Source organism: Cyanistes caeruleus, chromosome 9, assembly GCF_971803275.1.
Source record: "Cyanistes caeruleus chromosome 9, bCyaCae1.hap1.1, whole genome shotgun sequence".
Lineage (NCBI taxonomy): Eukaryota > Metazoa > Chordata > Aves > Passeriformes > Paridae > Cyanistes > Cyanistes caeruleus.
Window position 1 is genome coordinate 14,275,633 of NC_141709.1, and position 8,318 is coordinate 14,283,950.

The following is an 8,318-nucleotide window of genomic DNA, read 5'->3' on the forward strand; positions in this document are numbered from 1 at the left end:
ATGAACTTTGTTAACCCTCTAAGCTTGTGTAAATATTAATTTAAGCAAATTGAACATATATTTGACTTCATCAACAGGAAAAAACAGATTGCATTCCAGGCTAGCCCTGTTTTATACCTACTGCAAGTCTGGCATTGAAGGTGGTGCATGGATTGAGGATGGGATTGAGTTCTGTTCATCTATCAGGTTTAGTCCTCAACCTTAAATGTGTACAGCATGATAATATTGCATGGCATGTGACCCCTCCATTGGAATCCTGCTGTAGATGTGGCAGAGTGAGTGTCCCACAGTGTTATCCAGGAATAACACACTGTCCTGGTCACTTTGTGTTATATTCTTCCAGGTTTGTATTTCAAGTCATGGAGATAATTGGAAAACTACAGCTGCACCGTGTGGAGCATGCTTTGTAAGCAGAGATCTAAACATTGTCTACAGAGACACCTAAATACCAGGATGTGTATAAGAAAAACTGCTTAATTATGGACACAATAACAAACACATCTGCAGGGGAACACAGAATTCACTGTGAGGAAGTGACACTGAGATATAATCTACATACATTAATTGCTAGGTAATATTTTTATATTATGGAAATAACTAAACAAAATACAAACATGCTGTAGCCTTTTAATGAGGAGCTAAAGGCCTAGGACATCTCATAAAAAATCCTGACAAACACCATTTAAAAGTGATTATGCCTCTATGCTATAATTTTTGAGATCCCTTGTATTATTAGGAAAATTCCAAAGGAACTGCAGTCTTTGTTCTCTGATGTCTAATTTTCAGGAGCCTGCATATAGCTTTCCACATGGCCCATCCAAAATGTGTGAGAGCTGTGATTATTCAGATAAGCTGTTACATATGCTGACTTTCAAAACTTTGAGTGATAAGCTATTTGATTTTTCTGTATTTTCCTTTTTCTTTTCAGTATTCTCCTCTGATGCGTTAATTTTCACTACACTTATGTTATATCCCAACGACAGACATTTTATGTTCTAGCAGACACAGCCCCTCTGGCACTAGGCAGCATTTCCACCAGTTTAAGCTTCTGGATGCCTCTCAAATCTCACTTGAACAACATATGGAAATCATACTACAACTAGTTACATTTTTTGGATATGATTTTGTAAAGAAAATGTGTTCTGTTTGAAACTTGGGGTGAGGGGAGATAAGGAAAACAGAATATAATAAAAAAGACACTTCCAAAAAAAAGTATGGTCTGACTTCTAAGTTCCCCTATTGTAATTCAGCAACTGCTTTTTTTACATGCAGCAAATCCTTTTATTGGTTATTTCTTGTTCTTTAATGACTTCACTACAGGGTTGCATGGGTCGATAGGAATGCCTTCTCCAGAATCCATTAACATGGTTCTTGACTGAATGCAGTCCAGGCATGTTAATCACCATTATTCTTCAAGAATGTCAGACCTCTCAAGTTTTCTATATGTGAATTTCATGTATAAGAATCGATGTGTTCCTTATTTGTACACAGGACTGAGTACCTTGCTGGAAATCATGGTACAATGTTAGTTTAAAAATCTTCTAGAGGAAATACCATCAAGATAAAGAAATTTCTTTAATGTTGGGAAAGACTGCTAAACTGAAATTAAAATTATAATATCATCTGTGCATTTCTTATCTAGATGATAGTACAATTCAAAGAAATTTGAATTACTTGTCTCTTCTTTTACTCCAACACATGCATATTAAAGAGAAACTTTTTTTGATGTGATTGCATCAGGAGAAAAGATATACCATGATTGATGCCAGTGGGGTTTGACAAATAGCAACTCTACAGAAATTATACAAAAATTTCCTTCCATATTTCCTCTCAACTGTTCTGCCACTTTGATGAAATGGTAATCTCACTAATCCATTTCTCCAGCTAGAAAAGCTGTTTCAGAAACATACCCTTCCCTGCAGTTATTACCATGATGGAACATTTATTATCCAGCAAATGAGGCATCACACTCTCTAATAATTCTCCTTAAAAAAAAAAAAAAATCTTAGGGATAACTACCTTCTATTGTGCATATCAATGATCAATTAAAATGTGAAAAAAAAGCACTGTATTTTCTGCACAAGGCAGAATATGGACTGTTTCACTGATCAATATCCAATGCAGAAATGTGTTAAATCTTGTATGGACAAATTTCTGCCTTGTGCTGAGTGGTGGTTGGGGCCCACTCAGCCCTAAACCAACAAGGCTGTTGAATGTGGAGTTGTGAATTATTGTTTTCATGTACAAGAGCCCTGGTCAATTTTGCCTTGAAAAATATGTCTGTAATGCGCTAAATGATTTTGGCTTTTGGCCCTGTGTGTTCATGGGCTGTTATGGCAGAGTGAGAAACACAGCTGTAAAAAAATGTACTACCAAAAAACCAATCAACCAACCAAAGAAACCCTTCCAAAAATACCCCTGCAAAAATTACTGGTAGGCTTTGTACAAAGCTGCTCCCTGCTTAACTATTTGCTTTATTTTGCAAAAAGGTAAATCACAAGGACTAAATCTACATAGGAACTCTAAACCCACCATACTACTTTTATAATAAATTTTTTTGTTCATTTTCGTTTACTCAGCCTAAAAGCGTGTAGGTGAAACTAAACGTATTCACAAGAGAGTTAATTTTAATGTGAGGTGATTTTATGTATGAAAACAGTGATTTTTATAAAATGGCCTAAGAGTAATGTGAGAAAATATTTGCTGAGTGATATGGGTTGTTTTTCTGTCTTCAGTCCCATTTTATTTTATTTTTTATTTTATGTGTAAGCACATACATATGTATATATGTGTGCACCTGCTATACAATAATGCATTCAAGTGTAGAGCAGGTACTGTTTATTAACTTTGACCAGCCTCTTTATTGCTTTCCTTAGAGTATTCTGTTATTTCTGCCCTCTGCAAGTAGCTTCAGAAATGTTTTTGTGGCATTGTGTAACTAAAAACTCACTGAATTTCTCTTCTGTCCAAGAGAAGTTTTCAAAAACAGTGGGACATTGCCTTGAAAATGCAATTTTTGAGTAGTAATGATTCTTAAAAGTCTTTGTTGTGGATTCTCTTCCTTCCTATGTCTGATCTTTAAAAATAAATTTCAATTATATGGACCATTACAAAGCCATAATTACATTATGAGAAAATTTGGGTTATTCATTTTTTTAGCATTTGCTGCTGCCTTTTCTTTTATTAAACAAAACCAAAATAGCAAATTCTTTGCTTTTTTCTTTAGCTAAAGCAATAAATGGCATGATGTTGCTTGTATTTTGCCCTCTTGCAGATTGCTGTTTGAACACTCCTGCACCACCTCTTCAACCACTACATTGGGAACCACCTGGCATTTCATTCTTGCACATATGTAATGTTTCTATAGATTTTTAAAGAATGCACTATGGATGGAAACAAGACACGTTCCTGATGAAAATTTTTATTCAAAAAATAATTCAAATTAAAAAAACTTGCCCAACTTGAGCATTTTTCAGGTAAAGGATCTGCATTTTTTTTTTTTAATTTTTTTTTTTATTTTTTTGCTATATGTTAGCTGTTTGCTTAAACACTGTGGAGTAAGTGACCTAAGAAAAGCTTGCTGAGTCAAAAATGCTTTCAATGCTTTCTCCCAGAGTCATTTGTGAGAAGGGAACAATACCTAAAACAGTAAGCTGCTTGGAATCAAACCTACTTAATAATGCCATGTATATGTGAATTTTTTTTTCTTGCATAGTAGAATAAAAACCCCAACCCAATGATCTCAAATCCAAATAGTTGCCATAGTAACTCATGGCATATTATTTATGGACATATTGCAACATAGTATTCATAATGTGTTACTTTTTTCAGACCTTATGCTTCTGGTTGTTCACGTAACATTTGCACAGCTGAGTGAAAATGCCAGATCTTTTTACTTGTAGCAAGATAACATTTCTCTATACTATCAAAAAGTGTAGAATGATATATTTTTGGGACCACTAAATCCAGAAAAAAATCATAGGTTTTTAAAATTGTGTTTGGATAATCAGTGTAACACAGCAAAGCAGTGCTGCTCATTTATTTTTTATCACTGCCACGTTTCACAGGCTGAGGGGCAGGGGTGGGTAACACTACAGCCACAACAAGTAGTACCTTCCTGATCTGCTGATGGAAGGGAATGACACTTCATTAAAAACTCAATTGAAAATGCTGAAAAAAGAAAGCAAACAAAAGTATCACGCAACTGGTGGTACCAATTTTTCATAAATGCTTTATAATAGTGTTACTTATGATGCGAACACTTAAATCAGTCTGCAAAAGGCACACTAATTTGGTAAGCTTGTGTTGATGAAATTTCAAACTAATTTTATTGTTCAAGGATTATCTTCAGACATGTATTTAATAAAATAATTACCTATGCTCTTGGTAAAAGAAATGTTCTGTTCCTTTTGCTTACATTTTGAGGCACAAAGAGCAGCTGGATACCCTACTGCTAAGGGATAGTAATGTAACTTGGTCACCTGGCTTTGCCATTCTCAGACAGGGGCCAGAATAGGTGCTCTATCTCTCTCTGCTCTCTTCCTTTTTATGCAAATACTATCTTAAAAAAATTAAGCTAGATGTTGCTATGACTCTCTGTGAAGGAATGCCATTGAATCAAAGGAACAGTGTGGGAATCTGCACATCCAGGTCACTCTGTAATGCTTTGTCTTTGAAGCTGATCTCATATGTGCATATTGAATATTTGGATATAAATATTTAGACACTTGAGTTGATTAAGTTTACTTAACACCAAGTATTTTAGCGTGTTATCTAATTTCCATGTTACACAGAGCAAGTTTTTCAAATGAGGTGCTCCTGCCAGCAAGTGCCACTCCTTCCCAGACAGGAGCTTAGCTATCAGTTGATATTGCCTTTTCTGCTTGTCATTTTCATCATTTGGCACCTGTAACTATATTGAACACAATTTATGCCACTTACACATGAAGTGTGTGACATCTAAATGCCATAAATCATGAATATGCATCACTGCTGGCGCAAATGTACATCTGTAATTATCTATATTTGCAAATTGCCATTTTTGTGAGGCCTTGTTGGAGACTGGCCGAAGAACATGATATACTTCATGTATAACTCATCCTCTAAACGCAAATTAAGTCCTCTTCCATAATTTTTTCCTGTTTGAAAAGTTATCAAAATGTTTTAAAATAAAAATTAGTTAACTATTGAAATGGATGAAAGAGAAATACTCTGTGTGAAGAGAATTCTTCAGCTCTCTCTGCACTGCATCTTATTTCAACAGTGAATGGACTTTTCTGAAAAGATATTAATATTTTATTGAGGCCTGTACCATTATTACTCTGACCATGCAATTATCCCACTAATGAGCAAAAAAAAGGGTGTTTCCCTATATAGATTTTTTTCTACCAACATTTACATGGATTATGGGTACATCTTGTTGATAAATATTCTTGTAATTCTCGTTCCTGGTTTGCATTGCAAAAGAAAGCAATAATCACTAACAATAATCACTCTAGTTGTAAAGCATCCAGATCTGGTGGTTGTGGTTGTACATATCTGAGATTTTCCTGCTATGGGTTTTTTTTGTAGGAAGACAGTATATTCACTCAGAGGTAGGGAAGTATTTTTGCCCATTCACTGTCTGATTATTGATGCAGCTTCTCTGCTACAAACTCTGATGATTTCTGAGAGGGAGGGGAAATATTTCATGTGTAATTCACAAGTCTTTTGTTAAATTGTCACTATGTAATAATCCAGTTGTAAAATATTTGAAAATTGTGAGTACAGTCTCCTCACGATGGGAATATATTTTTTTTCAATCAAAAATGCTGATGTTTAAATAAATCTAGTTTGGATGCTGTTTATACCATTAGAACTGTGATCTGAGAGCTCATGAACATGTCACAGGCTTTTAGTCCAAATATTTTGAAACATACTCAACTAGGATCCTTGAAGTGAATTTTTTGTATTGCCTCTCTGCTGTTTGTGTCGTTACTTTTTTTAATGCTTGCTCTTCCTCCTCCAACTCCAGTCTTTGAAGTACTGTGTCTCTGTAGCCAGCTGATAGAGTTCATAGTGATTCTGAGGCTGGGAGTATCTGCATTTATTTGGAATGTGTAGCTGGCAATGAAAACTCTTAACAGCCATTTTAGAGCTGTTTGAGAGCTGGCTGTTACCAACTGTAGTTTTCTCATGTGCTGATGGATGCTACTTATTTTTAACACCACTATTTTGTAAATGATAAGAGCAAGAAGAAAGAATTGGTGAGGGTAAACATCACTGCCTTCTTTGAAATTTTGTATTAATAGAATATTAAATGTTAAGGAAGGAAAGGCTAAGGGAAGGATTAAAAGGGGAAGAAAAAGGAACAAGTAAAATAATTGAGTTGAAGGGAAGTTTAATCACTTACTGCCTTATAATATCGGTGCTTCACACACTCCAAAAAGACAAAACAGAAAATGAAACACTGGGTTTACAGTTGCACTAATGCAGATAAATAAAGGCCATAAAGAAGTCAGAAACTGAAGCAATATTTTGGCTGTACATGGGTATCTCTTTCCAGCTGACTTTTGTCATGTGATGTTTGCCTGTGCATTCCCAAATAAGCCATCTGCTAAGGCCTGTTTTGAAAGCTGGCTGACTTGTGTTTTTTAAGCCATTGATGAGGACACATTTTGAGAGGTAAGGTTTGGTTGGGTTTTTTTTGGTATAATAATTCTGCTTCTTGTAGCAATCAATGTTTCAGTCTGCATACTGAATTTCTGAGCTTCACTCACAGGAACATTTTTCCTCCTCACCACAAGAGAGTTCTAGTCCAATATGAAATTGGAGAAGTCTTAGTAGAATTTGTAGAGATCTTGCGGGTGACTCTTTGAAACTGTCATTTTGTTGTGTTAAAAGAACTCTCATACAGAAAAAAAAAAAACTAACAAAAAAAACCTGTAGAAAATGTTTAAGAAAGCACATTAATTCTCAAATGAAACTTTGTAGAAATGCTTAGCAGCTGGTGTACAATCTGAAAAAGGTTCTTTCTTTTATTAGAAACACATAACATTGGCATTCCCACTACTGCCAATAGAGGTTATGCCGATATGAAGAAAAGGGAAGGAAGGAAAGATTAACAAGTTTCCCAGCTTTCCATTTCTATGGAATGATGTGACTGGAAGGAAAACAAAACTAATCTTCATTATATACAGGGAAATATCTTTTGCACTTTGGTTCATCTAGTTCCAAAACAGATCGGGAGATTTTTGCTCTTGTGAAGGAGTTTGTTGTATTTTGGAAAATCAATCCGTTCATTGAAATCAGGTAACTGAATGCTGGCCTTTTGTAGGTTTGGGAGAGCAGGACACAACAAACAAACCAGAACCCCAGACCTTGAAGGTTCAAGGTTTAACTTCTATTCTAAGAATTTGTGTGATTCTGCATTCGTGGTCATCCTGACCAGTTTGGTATATAAACACCAGTAGAACTTCATTGACCTCAACTTTGCCACCTATGAATCTCTTACAAAATCTAAAATTTGGAATTGCAATGAAAAAAGCATACCAATAAAAGCTATGCCTTTTGAATTCTAAATATGTGGATATACAATTAATATAATTTTCTAATTCCTTCTTTTCTTCCCACTTTTCTTTCCTCATCACACAACTGATGAAAGCCAGAGTGTTGGTTTTTATCACAATTAAATTAATTCCCTGATCTTAACAAGTTAGCTATACTAATCTGATTTTTGTGCTATCAGTCTAGTTATTCCATTATAAAAAATCATGGGGAGCATTTCTATGGTGCTGCTTCCTATGATGTGGGAAACAGCTCCTTTTTGATCTTGTAACTAAATGAGCAAAATGCAATATAGATAAAGCCATGTGTATCTCATATAGCCTCGTTTTCCTCTGAGTTAATCAATCTCATTAGCCTTGTCACACAGTTACTTATGTCAGTTGATTACAAACCACTACAAACATAAAGATTGGAAATAGTATCACTATTCTTGGGGCTGAATTATATTTACATAGGAAACTCCTTTGTTTTCCCTTTGTTTCCCCTTACACAAAGACATCCAGCCTTGCAGCCTGGGGACCCTAAGCATGCTGCACTGTAAGGGCTTGGGGAGAGAAATGAGGATGAGGAGGAGCCATGAGCCTGAGTGGCTTTATTCCAGGGAGGCTGTGATAAGTAGTGGAGAGAAAGGAGGCACATCCTTCCTTTAGGGTTGTCAGGCTCTTTCTGTGCTTCAGATCAGGTAGGATTACTCACATTCCTGCCTAGTGTTATGTGGTCTCAGCACCCATAATTGAACCCTTAAGGTTCAATTTTATCTGCATGTATTGTGA

The 8,318-nt window shown here is 35.5% G+C and overlaps 1 long non-coding RNA gene across 1 annotated transcript; it reads left to right on the forward strand.

Moving 5' to 3' along the window:
• The first annotated feature begins 343 nt into the window (after positions 1–343).
• On the forward strand, positions 344–3,481 carry LOC147651617 (uncharacterized). Its single transcript, XR_015290408.1, has 2 exons — positions 344–571; positions 3,275–3,481. It is a non-coding gene; the product is annotated as an uncharacterized LOC147651617 (long non-coding RNA).
• The last annotated feature ends 4,837 nt before the right edge of the window (positions 3,482–8,318 follow it).